We start from the raw sequence: 15,172 nt of genomic DNA, 5'->3' as shown, positions 1-15,172 counted from the left end.
ATGGGAGGAAGAAACTACTATTCCAGGCATTCCAATCTTTCAGAGCTAAGGAGGAAGACATTGAGGGGTTTTACAAGACTTTGAAAGGCAATTTATGCTTCAAAACATTGACCAGGAGGATTGGGTCACAATACTGGTCAGTAAGCTGAGAAAAGCTGCTGAGGCATACTGAGCTGTCTAAGCCATGATTATGGTGCAGTTGAGTAGAGGCCCACAGACAGAAGATCCGTGAACTAAGGAAGACAGAGCAGGATTCTTATGCTCTGAGCTTATAAAATGTATAGAGCTGGGTCCAACTGGGGACAGGGGTGCCAAGTCTCCACAGTAGAGGAGGGACTGCAGCTTATGCTACTGGAACAATTCTTCCTGCACACAGCTCCAGAAATACAGGATTGGATAAGAGATAGTAGACCTCTTACCATTGAGGCAGCAGCCAGGTTGGCGGAAGAGTATGTTGACACTCGTTGCTGCACAAAGCCACTCCCAGGAGGACTACAATTCCAAACATGGACTCAACCCCAAGGATTCACCCTGCTCTAAACTGCAAAACAGGCTCCTTTAGTGCAGACTCCACAAGCATCGGTCACAAGTCATCAAAACCAAGTGATATGTTGCTTCCTCTTCCCAGATTGTGCGCCTGAACAAAAGCTTTAAACTTATACTAAACAATTGGGGGTGCTCTCTCTAGAAGCCAGGCACTTTACGTTAAAGTTTACGGACATTAAAGGGGCGGGGCTAAATGTCATGCCCGGGAAACCTTATCTACCGACGGGATCTGGACACAAAGGGGGAAAGCAGAGGGCAGTATGTGATTGGCTTTTGCATGTTTACATTTTACACCTTGTACTGTATAAAAACCCTGTGTGTTGACTATTAAAGTGTGTTACTCTCTACCGCACTAAGGGGTCGATTTATCATGTGACATCGATAAATGCCGACAGCGTTTATCATTCCACAAGCGTTTTGTGTGAAATGCTTGTGCAATACCACCCCCTGCACATTCGCGGGGCATCAATCATCCTGATCGTATCTGATCGGGATGATTGCTGTCCGCCATCTCAGAGGTGGCGGACGAGTTAATGAGCATCGGTCTTACGACTGCTGCTTCTTAACTTTTGTTTCAGGGGAACCTAAAACTACTGGGGTAGATCGCAGCATCCGCTGCTTGATAAATCTACCCCTAAGCCTTGTCTGGTGTTTGTATTGGAGGGAAAGAGCTTCTTCCCTACAGGGCTTAATCACTGCAAACAGGAATATTTGAGTAGCCTGGTCCCTGTAGCTCTCTGGTGGTACTTGTAGAGGGTAGAACAGCACAGCAGGAAGGATCTGACCCTCAGCTCGGGGTGCAGTTCACTAGGTCCCGTTACACAATTTTTTTGTATCTCAGTTAAACATTATCAGATACCTACTCAAGCAATTAGCTGAGCCATAAAAGCAGAAATACTACTCAAGCAATTAGCTGAGCCATAAAAGCAGAAATACTATTTTGATAACAGACTGGAAATGATACATGATCTGAAAGGGTTGAAAGCTAGTTGTATAGCGTAATGGCACATTAATCAAAACACGTTCTCAAAACTAATATCTTGCTGAAAAAAACCTCATTGCACAATCACAAATCAAAAAAATGTGGTTATTTAAAAAGATTTCTACATGACCCATGTTGCAGCCGCTTGTATTGAGTTATGCTCTGTTTTGCATTGTTATTGCCTCCACAGTTGTGTCTAGAAGAAAAACTAGCTGCTGCTTCACACACGCATGTGCACACACAAAAACATACACATGCCCACACATATACTTTACATACACATATATACATGCATTCACAACTACACACACTGACATACATGCGTATATATAGATAGATTTAAATATAGATGTACACACATATACATACATTCACATGTGACAACACTGAAGAAATTACACTTTGCTACAATGTAAAGTAGTGAGTGTACAGCCTGTACAACAGTGTAAATTTGCTGTCCCACCAAAATAACTCAGCACACAGCCATTAATGTCTAAACCGTTGACAACAAAAGTGAGTACACCCCTAAGTGGAAATGTCCAAATTGGGCCCAATTAACAATTTTCCCTCCCTGATGTCATGTGACTCGTTAGTGTTACAAGGTCTCAGGTGTGAATGGGGAGCAGGTGTGTTAAATTTGGTGTTATTGCTCTCACACTCTCTCATACTGGTCACTGGAAGTTCAACATGGCACCTCATGGCAAAGAACTCTAAAAAAAATTTTGTTGCTCTACATAAAGATGGCCTAGGCTATAAGAAGATTGCCAAGACCCTGAAACTGAACTGCAGCACGGTGGGCAAGACCATACAGCGGTTTCACAGGACAGGTTCCACTCAGAACAGGCCTCGCCATGGTCGACCAAAGAAGTTGCGTGCATGTGCTCAGCATCATATCCAGAGGTTGTCTTTGGGAAATAGACGTATGAGTGCTGCCAGCATTGCTGCAGAGGTTGAAGGGGTGGGGGGTCAGCCTGTCAGTGCTCAGACCATACGACGCACACTGCATCAAATTGGTCTGCATGGCTGTCATCCCAGAAGGAAGCCTCTTGTAAAGATGATGCACAAGAAAGCCCGCAAACAGTTTGCTGAAGACAAGGACATGGATTACTGGAACCATGTCCCGTTTTCCGATGAGACGAAGATAAACGTATTTGGTTCAGATAGTGTCAAGCGTGTGTGGCGGCAACCTGGTGAAGAGTACAAAGACAAGTGTGTCTTACCTACAGTCAAGCATGGTGGTGGGAGTGTCATGGTCTGGGCCTGCATGAGTGCTGCCGCACTGGGCAGCTACAGTTAATTGAGGAAACCATGAATGCCAACATGTACTGTGACATACTGAAGTAGAGCATGATCCCCTCCCTTCGGTATTCCAACATGATAACGACCCCAAACACACCTCTAAGATGACCACTGCCTTGCTTAAGAAGCTGAGGGTAAAGGTGATGGACTGGCCAAACATGTCTCCAGACCTAAACCCTATTAAGCAACAGTGGGGCATCCTCAAATGGAAGGTGGGGGAGCGCAAGGTCTCTAACATCCACCAGCTCCATGATGTCATTATGAAGGAGTGGAAGAGGACTCCAGTGGCAACCTGTGAAACTCTGGTGAACTCCATGACCAAGAGGGTTAAGGCAGTGCTGGAAAATAATGGTGGCCACACAAAATATTGACACTTTGGGTCCAATTTGGACATTTCCACTTAGGGCTGTACTCACTTTTGTTGCCAACAGTTTAGACATTAATGGCTGTGTGCTGAGTTATTTTGAGGGGACTGCAAATTTACACTGTTATACAGGCTGTACACTCACTACTTTACATTGTAGCAAAGTGTGATTTCTTCAGTGTTATCACATGAAAAGATATAATAAAATATTTTCAAAAATGTGAGGGGTGTACTCACTTTTGTGGGATACTATATATACAGTATAAATATATATATATATATATATATATATATATATATATATATATATATATATATATATATATATATATATATATATATTGTAACAATTTTCTGGGCGAAGTGGTGGATTATCTGACAGAAATGCAGGGTTGCCAATATTTTTGGCCATGACTGTATATATACAGGCATACCGCAGAGATATTGTGGGTTTGTTTCCAGATCACTGCAGTAAAAGAATTTCGCATTTAAAAGAGACACACAAATGTTTTGGTTTTCCAGTGCATATAAAAGTTATTTTTACACTAAACTGTAGTCTATTAAAGGGACAGTCAACACCAGAATTGTTGTTGTTTAAAAAGAAAGATAATCCCTTTTTTATCCATTCCCTAGTTTTGCATAACCAACAGTTATATAAATACACTTTTTACCTCTGTGATTATTTTGTATCTAAGCCTCTGCAAACTGCCCCCTTATTTCAGTCCTTTTCACAGACTTGCTTTTTAGCCAATCAGTGCTCACTCCAGGGTAACTTCACGTGCATGAGCTCAATGTTATCTATATGAAACACATGAACTAATGCCCTCTAGTGGTCAACATGCATTCAGATTAGAGGCAGTCTTCAAGGTCTAAGAAATTAGCATATGAACCTCCAAGAATTAGCTTTCAACTAAGAATACCAAGAGAACAAAGCAAAATTGGTGATAAAAGTAAATTGGAAAGTTGTTTAACATTACATTCCCTATTTAAATCATGAAAGGTTTTTTTTGGACTTGACTGTCCCTTTAAGTGTGCAATAGCATTATGTCTCAGAAAAACATACATACCTTAATTTTAAAAAAATTCTTGCTGAAAAAAATGCTAACCATCATCTAAGTCTTCAGTGAGTCATAATGTTTTTGCTGATGGTGTGTGTGTATATGTATATATTGTTAGTTCTTTTATTATTAGAATATCACCTTAAATATATCTCAGTGGTGTATTCCAATTGTGTTATATGTGTTGATTATGAATATTAATAATTAATAATAATAATTAATAATAATAATAATAATAATAAAATTATCGTCAATTATCAATATTGAAATTCAATCACAATTTAAAATATTTCCTAAGTTCTGACCAGTTAATTTTTATGAACACAGCGATTATATTTATGCAGTAAACTAAATATCACTTATGACCAGATATATATTGCAATTGATTATTACAATATTAAAATAATATAACGAGCTATAAAAATCTTTGGATCAATTAATATTCAATTAAATTGTCTGTTACACTGGATATGGACACAATATTATTTATACATTAACCTTAACTCAAAATGATTTACTTATCAAATGTCACCTTTGAATTTCACTAGAACAATTTACAATTAGCCAGAAATATTAACAAATTCAATATATAGCTTATTTAATAACGTTTGGGCAGTGCATTTATCCAAATCTCACAATAAATTCTTAGTTTAACTCCCACAAATCTAATGGAATTTCCAGGAAAATATAATTCAACTGTCTAGCCCACAATAATTTTATATAATTTCAATTAAACAACCAGAGAGATCTAAACACTATAGACAAGCTAATATATTAACCAATACAGCAATAATAAACATTATATAGTCAACTTTACATACAGTTTCTAATATATATTATACCAACTTAATTTTTATAAGTATAAAATACAATGGTCAAATTTTATTTAATGCTAAATATGATTATTATTATTATCTAGAATACCCTGCTCTATGCAATGTTAATTTATAAATACAAAATACACTTTTAAATCACAGCTACAATTAAACTATTACTATAGAGATAATCTTTGCTAAAGTCTATTAAAAATATTTAACAATCGCTATACGTTACCAGTTAACCAATTTGAGAGATCAGTCCCCAGGGTTCTTCACTGTCATACAAAGGAAGATTTGCACATTGTTGGAAGTGAATGAATTGAGCCCAATAATCTATTATCCAGAAAGAGGGTTCCAACAGGGTTTGTCTTACAAGACTGTGTTACACACTTGTGTCAGGTAAGCAAAAAGGCAGCTCTGGCAAACAGGGCTTTTTTTTTTGCTGACTTACTGGCTTGACTGACCTTGCTTGCCAGAGCTGCCTTTTCTCTAGGTCACATATACACATATACAGGTAAACCTTGTTTTATTGCGCTTCACTTTATTGCGCTTCGCAGATATTGATAATTTTTTACAAATTGAAGGTTTGTGGCAACTCTGTGTCGAGCAAGTCTATCAGTGTCATTTTTCCAATATATATACAACTATAAACACATTTTTTAGAATATGATTTTATTTTTAAAAGTAAAATAGCTATAATCACTTTAGGGTAATGCCCTACCAAATGCCATTATCAGGGCAATTTTTAGTTTAGGTTTCTTGTAAGATAAGCTTTTTATTTGGGGAGTGGGGGTTACTTTAGTTTTAGAATAGGGATTTTTTTCCAAAGTAAAAGAGCTATAACCACTTTAGGGAAATGCTTTACAAAATACCCTTTCAGGGCAATTGTTAGAATAGGTTTTAGTGTTAGTATAAAGTTTTTTATTTTGAGATGTGCTTTTTTAAGGGGACTTTAGTTTTAGGACAGGCATAACTTTTTTTTTTTTTATTTTGGTAGGTTTTTTTTTTGTATTTTCTGTAACTTTGGGGGTGTTAGGTTAGGGGTGGGTGGTTAGCTGCTAGGGAGTTAAATAGTGTAGGGGTTGTTTTTTTATGAGTGGTTGTCCCGGTTTAGGGGCTAATCGGTTAGGGTTTTTTGCGGTGGGGTTAGTGGTGTTTAGGGGTTAGTAGATTAGGAGGTGTTTACAGTGAGTGGGGGGTTATGGCGGTTTATGAGCTAATAGGTTAGGAGGTGTTTATGGTGAGGGGTTATGGTGGTTTAGGGGTTAATAGGTTAGGGGGTGTTTGCGGTGAGAGGTAGTGGCAGTTTAGGCGTTAATAGGCTAGACACATGGTGGACGAATGTGTTTGCAGTTGTGGCAGTTTAGGGGTTAATAGGTTAGGGGCTGTTTGCATTGGGGTATTGGTGGTATAGGGGTTAAGTAGTGTAGGGATAGTTTGTGATGGTGGGTTATGACAGTATAGGGGTTATTGCTATAGCGGTTATAACAGTATATGGGTTAAGTAGTGTAGGGGCTATTGCGGTGGGGGTATATGGCGGTATAGGGGTTAAGTAGTGTAGGGGCTATTGCTGTGGGGGTATATTGCTGCATAGGGGTTAAGTAGTGTACGGGTTATTGCGGTTGGGGTATATGGCGGCATAGGGATTATTGTGGTTGGGGTTTGTAGCAGTTTGGGGGTTATTAGTGTAGACTTTGGTGCGTTTATTTTTGTGTGCAATATATTTAAAGGGGATCCTTTCCTTTACATTGCCAATATACTGTAGGTGCCAATGCTGCTTGGAATATTTCCCCAGCACCGCTATATATTGAGATGTATAGTAAAACACCTCTCTGCGATGCTGCCTTTAAACAGTAATGTCAGCACTTTTTAATATTTTGCCGGCTTTTTAACATCACGTTGTTTTCCTTTTCAATAAATCGCCACATTGCAGGGCCCATGTGAGCTGTTGTGCCGTTAGTTAGGGAAGTGAACCTTACAACTGATCTCGCAGTGCACTTGTATGTGTCCATAGAACATGAAAATCGCTGCTTACAGATAACCCATGGCGTCTTTGTCATTGTAGCTATTTATTAACATGGGTTGTGCTGCACATTTTAACCAAAAGTCTTTTCTTGTTGTTTTTATTTTGTTTATAGCAACCCCATAGTCTGAAGTATTGGAACAAGCATGTAGTCTGTGTGCGGATGCCGCCCTCCCTGCTTAAACAGACAAAGGACGTCTGTAAGATCCCCAGCTGTGCAAATGGAAGTGTTATTGGCTGTTGCTATGCGCAGACACCTGTATGACCCTCACTGTCACTTCTCAGGACCACCAGGAACAGCAAGAAAAGCCAGTGGTTCTCCATGAAATAAAAAGCACCTGGTTTTGTTCATGTGCTCTGGGATTATGTAACAAGGAAACCACAGAGGGCTGGGGCGCTGGCCAGCTCAGCTGACTGTGCTGCTCTCATGCACCTTCCAGATGTTGGCTCCTAAATCCCTAAAGCTTCTCTTAATGGCCATTCTGAGTCACATTCAGCTGACAGTGATACTGTGGGCATAGCAACCTGGCCTGATTGCATACAGTTGTAACTATTTATGTATGCTTGATCCCCTGTCTATAGTAACATGAGTACCTGTGTATAACCATGAGATGCCTATAGTAACATAAGTACCTGTGTATAACCATGAGATGCCTATAGTAACATAAGTACCTGTGTATAACCATGAGATATCTATAGTAACATAAGTACCTGTGTATAACCATGAGATGTCTATAGTAACATGAGTACCTGTGTATAACCATGAGATGCCTATAGTAACATAAGTACCTGTGTATAACCATGAGATGCCTATAGTAACATGAGTACCAGTGTATAACTATCAGATGCCTATAGTAACATGAGTACCTGTGTATAACCATGAGATGCCTATAGTAACATGGGTACCTGTGTATAACCATTAGATGCCTATAGTAACATGGGTACCTGTGTATAACCATGAGATGCCTATAGTAACATGAGTACCAGTGTATAACTATGAGATGCCTATAGTAACATGAGTACCTGTGTATAACCATGAGATGCCTATAGTAACATAAGTACCTGTGTATAACCATGAGATGCCTATAGTAACATGAGTACCTGTGTATAACCATGAGATGCCTATAGTAACATGAGTACCTGTGTATAACCATGAGATGCCTATAGTAACATAAGTACCTGTGTATAACCATGATATGCCTATAGTAACATGGGTACCTGTGTATAACCATGAGATGACTATAGTAACATAAGTACCTGTGTATAACCATGAGATGCCTATAGTAACATGGGTACCTGTGTATAACCATGAGATGCCTATAGTAACATGAGTACCTGTGTATAACCATGAGATGTCTATAGTAATATGGGTACCTGTGTATAACCATGAGATGCCTATAGTAACATAAGTACCTGTGTATAACCATGAGATGCCTATAGTAACATAGGTACCTGTGTATAACCATGAGATGCCAATAGTAACATAGCTACCTGTGTATAACAATGAGATGCCTATAGTAACATGGGTACCTGTGTATAACCATGAGATGCCTATAGTTACATGGGTACCTGTGTATAACCATGAGATGACTATAGTAACATGAGTACCTGTTTATAACCATGAGATGCCTATAGTAACATAAGTACCTGTGTATAACCATGAGATGACTATAGTAACATAGGTACCTGTGTATAACCATGAGATGCCTATAGTAACATAGGTACCTGTGTATAACCATGAGATACCTATAGTAACATAGGTACCTGTGTATAACAATGAGATGCCTATAGTAACATGGGTACCTGTGTATAACAATGAGATGCCTATAGTAACATGGGTACCTGTGTATAACCATGAGATGCCTATAGTAATATGGGTACCTGTGTATAACCATTAGATGACTATAGTAACATGAGTACCTGTGTATAACCATGAGATGACTATAGTAACATGGGTACCTGTGTATAACCATGAGATGACTATAGTAACATAGGTACCTGTGTATAACCATGAGATGCCTATAGTAACGTAGGTACCTGTGTATAACAATGAGATGCCTATAGTAACATGGGTACCTGTGTAAAACCATTAGATGACTATAGTAACATTGGTACCTGTGTATAACCATGAGATGCCTATAGTAACATGGGTACCTGTGTATAACCATGAGATGCCTATAGTAACATGGGTACCTGTGTATAACCATTAGATGACTATAGTAACATGGGTACCTGTGTATAACCATGAGATGCCTATAGTAACATGGGTACCTGTGTATAACCATAAGATGCCTATAGTAACTTGGGTACCTGTGTATCACCATGCGATGCCTATAGTAACATGGGTACCTGAGTATAACCATAAGATGCCTATAGTAACTTGGGTACCTGTGTATAACCATGAGATGCCTATAGTAACTTGGGTACCTGTGTATAACTATGAGATGCCTATAGTAACATAGGTACCTGAGTATAACCATAAGATGCCTATAGTAACATGGGTACCTGAGTATAACCATTAGATGCCTATAGTAACATAGGTACCTGAGTATAACCATAAGATGCCTATAGTAACATGGGTACTTGTGTATAACCAATAGATAACTATAGTAACATGGGTACCTGTGTATAACCATGAGATGCCTATAGTAACATGGGTAACTATGAGATGCCTATAGTAACATGGGTACCTGTGTATAACCATGAGATGCCTATAGTAACATGGGTAACTATGAGATGCCTATAGTAACATGGGTACCTGTGTATAACCATAAGATGCCTATAGTAACATGGGTACCTGTGTATAACCATGAGATGACTATAGTAACATGGGTACCTGTGTATAACCATGAGATGCCTATAGTAACATGGGTACCTGTGTATAACCATGAGATGCCTATAGTAACATGGGTACCTGTGTATAACCATGAGATGCCTATAGTAACATGGGTACCTGTGTATAACCATTAGATGACTATAGTAACATGGGTACCTGTGTATAACCATTAGATGACTATAGTAACATGGGTACCTGTGTATAACCATGAGCTGACTATAGTAACATGGCTACCTGTGTATAAACATTAGATGCCTATAGTAACATGGGTACCTGTGTATAACCATGAGATGCCTATAGTAACTCGGGTACCTGTGTATAACTGTGAGATGCCTATAGTAACATAGGTACCTGAGTATAACCATAAGATGCCTATAGTAACATGGGTTCCTGAGTATAACCATTAGATGCCTATAGTAACATAGGTACCTGAGTATAACCATTAGATGCCTATAGTAACATGGGTACTTGTGTATAACCAATAGATGACTATAGTAACATGGGTACCTGTGTATAACCATGAGATGCCTATAGTAACGTGGGTACCTGTGTATAACCATGAGATGCCTATAGTAACATGGGTAACGATGAGATGCCTATAGTAACATGGGTACCTGTGTATAAAGATTAGATGCCTATAGTAACATGAGTACCTGTGTATAACCATTTGATGCCTATAGTAACATGGGTACTTGTGTATAACCAATAGATGACTATAGTAACATGGGTACCTGTGTATAACCATGAGATGCCTATAGTAACGTGGGTACCTGTGTATAACCATGAGATGCCTATAGTAACAGGGGTAACTATGAGATGCCTATAGTAACATGGGTACCTGTGTATAACCATGAGATGACTATAGTAACATGGGTACCTGTGTATCACCATAAGATGCCTATAGTAACATGGGTACCTGTGTATAACCATTAGATGACTATAGTAACATGAGTACCTGTGTATAAACATGAGATGACTATAGTAACATGGGTACCTGTGTATAACCATGAGATGCCTATAGTAACATGGGTACCTGTGTATAACCATGAGATGCCTATAATAACATGGGTAACTATGAGATGCCTATAGTAACATGGGTACCTGTGTATAACCATGAGATGTCTATAGTAACATGGGTACCTGTGTATAACCATGATATGACTATAGTAACATGAGTACCTGTGTATAACCATGAGATGCCTATAGTAACATGGGTACCTGTTTATAACTATGAGATGCCTATACTAACATGGGTACCTGTGTATAACCATGAGATGCCTATAGTAACATAGGTACCTGTGTATAACCATAAGATGCCTATAGTAACATGGGTACCTGTGTATAACCATAAGATGCCTATAGTAACTTGGGTACCTATATATAATCATGAGATGTCTATAGTAACATGAGTACCTGTGTATAACCATGAGATGACTATAGTAACATGAGTACCTGTGTATAACCATGAGATGACTATAGTAACATGGGTACCTGTGTATAACCATGAGATGACTATAGTAACATGGGTACCTGTGTATAACCATGAGATGCCTATAGTAACATAGGTACCTGTGTATAACAATGAGATGATTATAGTAACATGGGTATGTGTGTGTAACCATGAGATTACTATAGTAATATAGGTACCTGTGTATAACCATGAGATGACTATAGTAACATGGGTACCTATGTATAATCATGAGATGCCTATAGTAACATAGGTACCTGTGTATAACCATGAGATGCCTATAGTAACATGGGTACCTGTGTATAACCATGCGATGCCTATAGTAATATGGGTACCTGTGTATAACCATGAGATGCCTATAGTAACATGGGTATCTGTGTATAACCATGAGATGCCTATAGTTACATGTGTACCTGTGTATAACCATGAGATGCCTATAGTAACATGGGTACCTGTGTATAACCATGAGATGCCTATAGTAACATGGGTATCTGTGTATAACCATGAAATACCTATAGTTACATGGGTACCTGTGTATAACCATGAGATGCCTATAGTAACATGGGTACCTGTGTATAACCATGAGATGCCTATAGTAAAATGGGTTCCTGTGTATAAACATCAGATGCCTATAGTAACACGGGTACCTGTGTATAACCATGAGATGCATATAGTAACATGAGTACCTTTGTATAACCATCAGATGCCTATAGTAACATGAGTACCTGTGTATAACCATGAGATGCCTATAGTAACATAGGTACCTGAGTATAACCATAAGATGCCTCTAGTAACATGGGTACCTGAGTATAACCATTAGATGCCTATAGTAACATAGGTACCTGAGTATAACCATAAGATGCCTATAGTAACATGGGTACTTGTGTATAACCAATAGATAACTATAGTAACATGGGTACCTGTGTATAACCATGAGATGCCTATAGTAACATGGGTACTATGAGATGCCTATAGTAACATGGGTACCTGTGTATAACCATGAGATGCCTATAGTAACATGGGTAACTATGAGATGCCTATAGTAACATGGGTACCTGTGTATAACCATAAGATGCCTATAGTAACATGGGTACCTGTGTATAACCATGAGATGACTATAGTAACATGGGTACCTGTGTATAACCATGAGATGCCTATAGTAACATGGGTACCTGTGTATAACCATGAGATGCCTATAGTAACATGGGTACCTGTGTATAACCATGAGATGCCTATAGTAACATGGGTACCTGTGTATAACCATTAGATGTCTATAGTAACACAGCTACCTGTGTATAACCATTAGATGTCTATAGTAACATGGGTACCTGTGTATAATCATTAGATGTCTATAGTAACATGGCTACCTGTGTATAAACATTAGATGCCTATAGTAACATGGGTACCTGTGTATAACCATGAGATGCCTATAGTAACTCGGGTACCTGTGTATAACTGTGAGATGCCTATAGTAACATAGGTACCTGAGTATAACCATAAGATGCCTATAGTAACATAGGTACCTGAGTATAACCATTAGATGCCTATAGTAACATGGGTACTTGTGTATAACCAATAGATGTCTATAGTAACATGGCTACCTGTGTATAAACATTAGATGCCTATAGTAACATGGGTACCTGTGTATAACCATGAGATGCCTATAGTAACTCGGGTACCTGTGTATAACTGTGAGATGCCTATAGTAACATGGGTACCTGAGTATAACCATTAGATGCCTATAGTAACATAGGTACCTGAGTATAACCATTAGATGCCTATAGTAACATGGGTACTTGTGTATAACCAATAGATGTCTATAGTAACATGGGTACCTGTGTATAACCATGAGATGCCTATAGTAACGTGGGTACCTGTGTATAACCATGAGATGCCTATAGTAACATGGGTAACGATGAGATGCCTATAGTAACATGGGTACCTGTGTATAAAGATTAGATGCCTATAGTAACATGGGTACCTGTGTATAACCATTAGATGCCTATAGTAACATGGGTACTTGTGTATAACCAATAGATGACTATAGTAACATGGGTACCTGTGTATAACCATGAGATGCCTATAGTAACGTGGGTACCTGTGTATAACCATGAGATGCCTATAGTAACAGGGGTAACTATGAGATGCCTATAGTAACATGGGTACCTGTGTATAACCATGAGATGACTATAGTAACATGGGTACCTGTGTATCACCATAAGATGCCTATAGTAACATGGGTACCTGTGTATAACCATTAGATGACTATAGTAACATGGGTACCTGTGTATAAACATTAGATGACTATAGTAACATGGGTACCTGTGTATAACCATGAGATGCCTATAGTAACATGGGTACCTGTGTATAACCATGAGATGCCTATAATAACAAGGGTAACTATGAGATGCCTATAGTAACATGGGTACCTGTGTATAACCATGAGATGTCTATAGTAACATGGGTACCTGTGTATAACCATGATATGACTATAGTAACATGAGTACCTGTGTATAACCATGAGATGCCTATAGTAACATGGGTACCTGTTTATAACTATGAGATGCCTATACTAACATGGGTACCTGTGTATAACCATGAGATGCCTATAGTAACATAGGTACCTGTGTATAACCATAAGATGCCTATAGTAACATGGGTACCTTCTGTATAACCATAAGATGCCTATAGTAACTTGGGTACCTATATATAATCATGAGATGCCTATAGTAACATGAGTACCTGTGTATAACCATGAGATGACTATAGAAACATGAGTACCTGTGTATAACCATGAGATGACTATAGTAACATGGGTACCTGTGTATAACCATGAGATGACTATAGTAACATGGGTACCTGTGTATAACCATGAGATGCCTATAATAACATAGGTACCTGTGTATAACCATGAGATGATTATAGTAACATGGGTATGTGTGTGTAACCATGAGATTACTATAGTAATATTGGTACCTGTGTATAACCATGAGATGACTATAGTAACATGGGTACCTATGTATAATCATGAGATGCCTATAGTAACATAGGTACCTGTGTATAACCATGAGATGCCTATAGTAACATGGGTACCTGTGTATAACCATGCGATGCCTATAGTAACATGGGTACCTGTGTATAACCATGAGATGCCTATAGTAACATGGGTATCTGTGTATAACCATGAGATGCCTATAGTTACATGGGTACCTGTGTATAACCATGAGATGCCTATAGTAACATGGGTACCTGTGTATAACCATGAGATGCCTATAGTAACATGGGTATCTGTGTATAACCATGAGATACCTATAGTTACATGGGTACCTGTGTATAACCATGAGATGCCTATAGTAACATGGGTACCTGTGTATAACCATGAGATGCCTATAGTAAAATGGGTTCCTGTGTATAAACATCAGATGCCTATAGTAACACGGGTACCTGTGTATAACCATGAGATGCATATAGTAACATGAGTACCTTTGCATAACCATCAGATGCCTATAGTAACATGAGTACCTGTGTATAACCATGAGATGCCTATAGTAACATGAGTACCTGTGTAAAACCATGAGATGCCTATAGTAGCATCGGTACCTGTGTATAACCATGAGATGTCTATAGTAACATGAGTACCTGTGTATAACCATGAGATGCCTATAGTAACATAGGTACCTGTGTATAACCATGAGATGCCTATACTAACATGGGTACCTGTGTATAACCATGAGATGCCTATAGTAACATGGGTACCTGTGTATAACCATGAGATGCC

Source organism: Bombina bombina, chromosome 12 (assembly GCF_027579735.1).
Source record: "Bombina bombina isolate aBomBom1 chromosome 12, aBomBom1.pri, whole genome shotgun sequence".
Lineage (NCBI taxonomy): Eukaryota > Metazoa > Chordata > Amphibia > Anura > Bombinatoridae > Bombina > Bombina bombina.
The sequence above is the reverse complement of the archived record's forward strand: the minus strand, read 5'-3'. Positions refer to the sequence as shown.